The sequence below is a fragment of the Trichechus manatus genome, unplaced genomic scaffold (assembly GCF_000243295.1).
Source record: "Trichechus manatus latirostris isolate Lorelei unplaced genomic scaffold, TriManLat1.0 scaffold00057, whole genome shotgun sequence".
Taxonomy (NCBI): Eukaryota; Metazoa; Chordata; class Mammalia; order Sirenia; family Trichechidae; genus Trichechus; species Trichechus manatus.
In genome coordinates this window covers 5,726,520-5,733,310 of record NW_004443993.1, presented here as the reverse complement: position 1 = coordinate 5,733,310, position 6,791 = coordinate 5,726,520, and the positions used below count along the sequence as shown (strand labels likewise).

Here is a 6,791-nt window from a genome sequence, read left to right as displayed (position 1 = left end):
CACCAAAGACACAAGGAAAGTATTAGCCCAAGAGACAGAAAGGACCACATAAACCAGAGACGTCATCAGCCTTAGACCAGAAGAACTAGATGGTGTCCGGCTACCACCAATGACCACCCTGACAGGGAACACAACAGAAAGTCCCTGATGGAGCAGGAGAAAGGTGGGGTGCAGAACTCAAATTCTACAGGTGTAGGGCCTAGCAGGCTTGGCAAGTCTGAAAACACCTACTCAGTAGTTACCTGTGGGAGGTTCCAGACGCTAAGAACCATTCAGAATATCAGTGAGGGCTCAGAACTGCCTCTGGGGACTGGAGTTTAAATTGCATGAAAGACTTCTGTCCTGTGGGATCAAGGGGATGGTGAGACGAAAGCGGGGGCTCTTCCTCCTAATGCTCCCTCCTCACAGAAGTTCCAGCAGTTCTGGAATATCAGGAAGAATCAGCGCACCTGGGTTGGCCTCAGTGACCGCCATATCAAGGGTTCCTGGCGCTGGGTGGACAACAGCCCCCTCCAGCTCAGGTGACTCCCACAGAAGGGACTCGGAGGGGTGAGCTGGGGAAAGACCCACACCCCAATCCAGGGGAGCTCAGACTCTGGGGTTTGTAAACATCGCTGCGGGTCTGGGGGAAAATGCATTCTTGGTCCTACCCTGAAGGCTACTGGTTTTGGTAAGTCTTGCTACTGGCCCGGGGAGCAACCCATCTGATTCTGATAAAGGCACTTCTGGGTCCTGCTTTTTGAAACCCTTGCCATAAACCTCTTCCACCCATGAGTGGGCTAGATTTTGCCACTGAAGTACAGGGACCACCCACTCCTGGGTGGATTGGGGGATGACCTCTGGGTAAGGTGAGGACTCATGCTCATGGTTCTGATAGGGTTGCAGCTTCTGGAACAAGGGATAGCCCAACAATGATGAGGATGAGGACTGTGTGGAGCTGATTGACAAAGGCTGGAATGACAACAGGTGCAATGTGCAGAATTTCTGGGTCTGCAAGAAGCCTGCAGCCTCCTGCCCCAGCCTCTGAGAGTCATCCTGTCCACAGAGCCTGGGCAACTGTTCTTGCCCTCAACCCTAAACCCCGTTTTGATCTTTGGTCAATTAGAGGGCTTGGTGGTCTGAAGAAAATCTCCAAGACCCTTTCCTTTCCTCTGCCCATTCCTCTGCCCATCCCTCTTCCTCCACTAATGACCACAGCTTCCCCTAAGACATACAGATGTTGCCTCCCTTTTTTATTGTGCTTTAGGTGAACATTTACTGCTCAAATTAATTTCTCATTCTCAAAAAATGATACACATATTATTTTGTGACGTTGGTTGCAATCCCCACAATGTGACCGCACACTCCTCCTTTCCACTCCAGGTTCCCTGTGTCCCTTCAACCAGTTCCTGTCTTTTCCTGCCTTCTCATCCAGACAAAGATTAGACAGGCCTATAAAACAAAAAAATAATACACATGAGGAACGTGCTTCTTGGTTCAATCAAATATACAAGACCAAACGGGAAATTACCCATTTCTTGTTCAGTGCTCAGTAAGTCACATGCTGTGCTATGAGGTGTGTCCTTGTTGTCTTTGGTTCAACTACTTTATTCCCTTCCCTTGATTGCAATAATTCCTAATTTATGTCTTTTTGGAAATATTTGACTTTTTATTATTGTAAAAATATATATAACGCATTTGCCAATTCAACATTTTTTCAGGTGTATAATTTAGTGATATCAGTTACACGAATCACGTTGCACAACCATCACCCATAATCCTTGCCAAATTTCCCGTCACCATACACAGAAACTCACTGCTTCCCATTCAGTGACTCCCCCTTTTCCTCGCCCTCCTGGTAACCACTAATAAGCTTTGGTCTCTGTGTGTGTTTCTCTCTTCTCATTATTTATGTAAGTGACATCATAATATTTGTCCTTTTGTGTCTGATTTATTTCACTCAGCATAATATTTTCAAGGTTCATCCGTGTAGTAGCAAATATCAGAACTTCATTTTTCTTTATGACTGAAAAATATTCCATTGCGTGGATATATGACATTTTGTTTATCCATTCACCTGTTGATGGACACTTGGGTTGTTTTCACCTTTTGGTTATTGTGAACAGTGCTGCAGTGAACATTGGTGTACAAGTATCTGTTTGTGTTCCTGCTTTCAAGTCTTTTGGGTATACACCTAGGAGTGGAATTGCTGGATCATAGGGTTACTATGAGTTGGAATCAACTCGATAGCAATGGGTTTGTTCTGGAGCCCTGGCAGCGCAGTAGTTAAGAGCTCAGCTGCTAATCAAAAGGTCAGCAGTTCGAATCCACCAGCTGCTCCTTGGAAACTCTATGGGGCAGTTCTACTCTGTCCTATAGGGTCGCTATGAGTTGGAATCGACTCAACAGCAACAATTTGGTTTGGCTGGGTTTTTATACATACACATAGTACGTAGCATAACTGGGATTTGAACCCAGGCAGTTTGGCTCATAAATCTTAGCTCATATACAATAGTGTGTGTCCTTGAGTGAGTGACCTCGCCCAGGGCTGCTGAGAGGGTCCAGTATGATCATGGGTAGGTGATACTCAATGGATATGTCAGCAGATGGCAGGTGGGAGTTTGCACTTTCAGGTGGGAGGGTCATAGAAGGTCTTCCTGAGAAGGTGATGGTTGAGTGCCACCTGGAGAAGTAGGTGTATGTAAATTTTTTTATAATAATTTTAATATGTATAATTTTTTTATTTATCTAAAATTTTGTATATATATCTACAGTATGTATGTTGTTGTGAGGTGCCATCGAGTTGGTTCGGACTCATAGTGACCCAATGTGCAACAGAACAAAACATTGCCCGTTTCTGCACCATCCTCACAATTGTTATGCTTGAGCCCATTGCTGCAGCCACTGTGTCAGTCCATCTTGTTGAGGGTCTTCCTCTTTTTTTGCTGACCCTCCACTTTACCAAGCATGATGTCCTTCTCCATGGACTGATCCCTCTTGATAACATGTCCAAAGTATGTGTGACATAGTCTTGCCAACCTTGCTTCTAAGGAGCATGCTGGCTGTGCTTCCTCCAAGACAGATTTGTTCCTTCTTCCAGCAGTCCATGGTATATTCAATATTCTTTGCCAACATCATAATTCAAAGGCATCAATATATATATGTATATATAGAGAGAGGGACAGAGAGATTGACTTCAAGAAAATGGCTCACGCACTTGTGGGGGCTGGCAAGTCTCAACTCTGTAGATCAGGTGGCAGGGTGGAGACCTCTGTTGGCTTATGGGATTGTGGGGGAAAGGGGTTGATGAATCCAAAATCTATAGGTCAGGTGGCAGACTGAAGACTTCTGTAGGCTTATGTCCCAGGAACCAAAGGTCAAGCGAACATAAGAGTGCAGGATGGAGAAAGTGAGCTTTGCCAGAGCATCCGTTTATATTCTGAGGCAGGCCACACCCTCAAAGAAACTCCTCTTTCAATTGATTGGCTGATCACATCAGATCACATCACAGAACGTGATTACATTCTCTTACGTTATGGAGGAACAACCAGTCCTGTATCTGCCAAACCGCTGAGAATCATAGCCTAGCCAAGCTGACACATAACATTAACTATCATAGTTGGCAACAACAGGAAGATAATGATAATATCAACAGCAACAAAAAGAATAGCCACCTATCATCCAACCCTGCCAGAGAGAATATGTTACTTTGCTGAACCCCAGAAATAACCAAGGAAGTTCTTGACTCAGCCTGGGGCCCCCCAAAAGGAGATCCTAAGACAAAGATTTGAGTGCGAGTAGTTTATCTGGGAGACCCAAGTTCGAATCCCAGCAAATGCGCCTCATGCACAACCACCACCCATCTGTCAGTGGAGGTTGCACGTGGATGATGCTGAAAAGGTGTCAGCAGAGCCTCCAGACTAAGACAGACTAGGAAGAAAGACATGGCACTCTACCTCTGAAAATCAGCCAAGAAAAAGCCTATGGATCACAACAGATCATGAGGATGCTGCAGGACCAGGCAGCGTTTTGTTCCGTTATGCATAGCGCTGCCATGAGTCAGGGGCTGACTCTAAGGCACCTCCATGCCAAATAACAAAAACAGTTCATCTGAGAGGCAATTCCTGGAAATGCTGGGAGGGAAGGAGGGAAGTGGGACAATGAAGAGAAACTGCTAATCCAGGGGTCATTCATGAGCAGGCACTGCTGTGGGCAGCGGGGTCTGAATCCCACTGGGGACTTCTGGAAGATGGTGTAGAGCCCCTGCCTCAGAGTTCTTCTCACCGAGGACATTGACTCTCCTGTGCTACCAGCTTGCCCTCCACTTGGGCCAGAAAGAAGCTGCAATAAGCAACCTTCGCTATGAGAGGGGAATGCCAGGAGAATGTGGACAGGACAAGACAGCACTTCCCACAGCCCTTTATTACTCCCATTTTATAGATGAGTAACCCAGGGTTTACAGGAACACAGCTAAGAGTCAACCCCAGGCTCTTCTCTCTCTAGACCCTTGTTCTTTACCGCTGTACTGTTGTTTTTTGGACTCCTGGTTGCCTCTAGATTCACAACATTTCAAGCTAAAAGGCAAAACAAAACAAAACAAAAATCAACTTCAGTTCATACCTCGCACCTTATAGAAACATTAACTCAAACTGTGTCAAAAACCTAAATGGAAATCCCAGCAGTATAAAACGTCTACAAGAAAATATCAGAGCAAAGTTTGGGTTGGGCCATGCTGTCTTAGACATGAATCAAAACCAAAATCCTTAGAAGAAAGATGAAGAAGTTGGACTTTGTCAAAATGAAAAACTTTTGTTCTTTGAAACAAACTGTTAAGAGAATGACAAGAAAAGACACAGACTGGGAGGTGGAGCAGGAAAGGAGAGAGAGGAGAGAGCAAGGGAGAGAGAGAGGGAGGTGAGAGAGAGAGAAAGAGAGAGATGAGAGCAAGCCTCAGACCCCTGCCTGGCATCCATCAATGCCCACTGCTAGTCCCTCACTCTGCCAGCTGCTCTCCATGGTCTCAAACTCACTGCCCCTTGAAACAATGGCTACGTGCTTTGAGTTCAGGCAGGCCATAAGAAAAATCTGCTTTTACTAAAACTGCACCTGGTCACAAAACCATCTACCCGCAGCCGAGTGAAAACTTGCTGCTGTATTTACGGAAAGTTCAATGAGGACTTTGTTCTACATGTGGTGTCTGAGAGGTTCCTCAGAAGAATTCTTTGGCATCTCCAGGAGTCTGATTCAAGTAACTGACCCCACTTCCCTGCTGCAAGGAGATGGGGAGCCCCATTTACAAGAATCTGGAACTCAGGGTCTAAGTTTGTTTACATGCCTTACTCTTCGCTTCACGTGATCTTTGTCACCCTCATTTCGCTGTTCTCCTTTTATTCTCCTCTTGCCTTTTCATTTCACTTGATCATTTATGACCAGTCAATGCACCTCATATGCAGTTAGTGGAGGCTTGTGTGTTGCTAGGATGCTGAACAGGTTTTAGTGGAGCTTCCAGACTAAGATGGACTAGGAAGAAAAGCCTGGCGAGCTACTTCCAAATCAGCCAGTGAAAACCATATGGATGAGAAGGATCGATCCGCAACCAATCATTGGCATGGCACAGGATCTGACTTGGTTTGGTTCTGTTGGGCATGGGGTCACCATGAGTCAGGGGCTGGCTCCATGGCAGCTTGCAACAATGTCTCTCATTCCTTCCTGGAACAAGGCGGGAAAACATGCGTGCGAATATAATTTTTAAATAAAACGGGGATCATGTTTATTATTTTTGAGGGTTGTTGAGAGGATTCAAGAAGAGGGGCTGGAACACAGTAAGTGCTGGACAAAAACAATGACGACAAGAACTACATGGTAATTCCATGCTTAACTTTTTGAGGAGTCACCAAGGTGTTTTCCAATCTTTTTACAATCCTACCAACAATGGGTAAGAGTTCCAGTGTCTCCACATCCTCGCCAACACTCGTTTTCCATTTTTCTGATCGCAGCCATTCTAGTGGGAGATGAAGTGCTGTCTCATTGTGATTTTGTCCTGCATTTCCCTGACGACAAATGACTTTGAGCATTTTCTCATGTGCTTATTTGTCATTTGTACATCTTCTTTGGTGAAATGGCTATTCAAAGAGTTTGACTTTTTAAAAAGCTTTTTAGGGGTTGAATCGTGTCTCCGCAAAAGATAAGTTCAAGTCCGAACGCCTGGTACCCATGAATGTGACCTTGTTTGGAAATAGGGTCTTTGAAGATGTTCTCAGTTAGGGTAACACGAGGTCATACTGGCGCAGGGTGGGTCCTAATCCCATGTGAATAGGGACTTATAAAAGAGGGGAAGAGACAAGGAGACAGAAATAGACACAGAGGGAAGGCAGCCACCAGAAGATGGAGGCAGAGACTGGATTGACGCACCTGGAAGCTGAGGAACACCCAGGATTCCCAGGAATCCCTAAAGGCAGAAGAAGCAAGGAAAGATTTTTCTCCTAGCCCCTTCAGAGGGAACATGGCCCTGCTGACACCTTGATGTTGGGCTGCTACCTCCAGAACTGCAGGACAATACATTTCTGTGGTTTTAAGCTGCCCCGTTTGGGGCACTTTGTTACAGCAGCCTTGGGAAAGGAATACAGAGCTGTATTAGTGCTCTCACCCTTGACACAATCAGCATTTGGAAGAATTCTGCACTGCAGGGGCTGTAGAATGTTTAACAGCATCCCTGGCCTTTATCCATTCAATGCCAGTTATACCCTACCCACCCCCTCAGCTGTGACAACCAAACAATAAAAACGTTTCTAGACATTGTCAAATGTCCCATA

At 45.5% G+C, this 6,791-nt stretch overlaps 1 pseudogene; it reads left to right on the top strand.

Moving 5' to 3' along the window:
- The window catches only part of LOC101340908 (CD209 antigen-like protein 2), a 118,486-nt pseudogene extending 117,459 nt beyond the window's left edge, over positions 1-1,027 (top strand).
- The last annotated feature ends 5,764 nt before the right edge of the window (positions 1,028-6,791 follow it).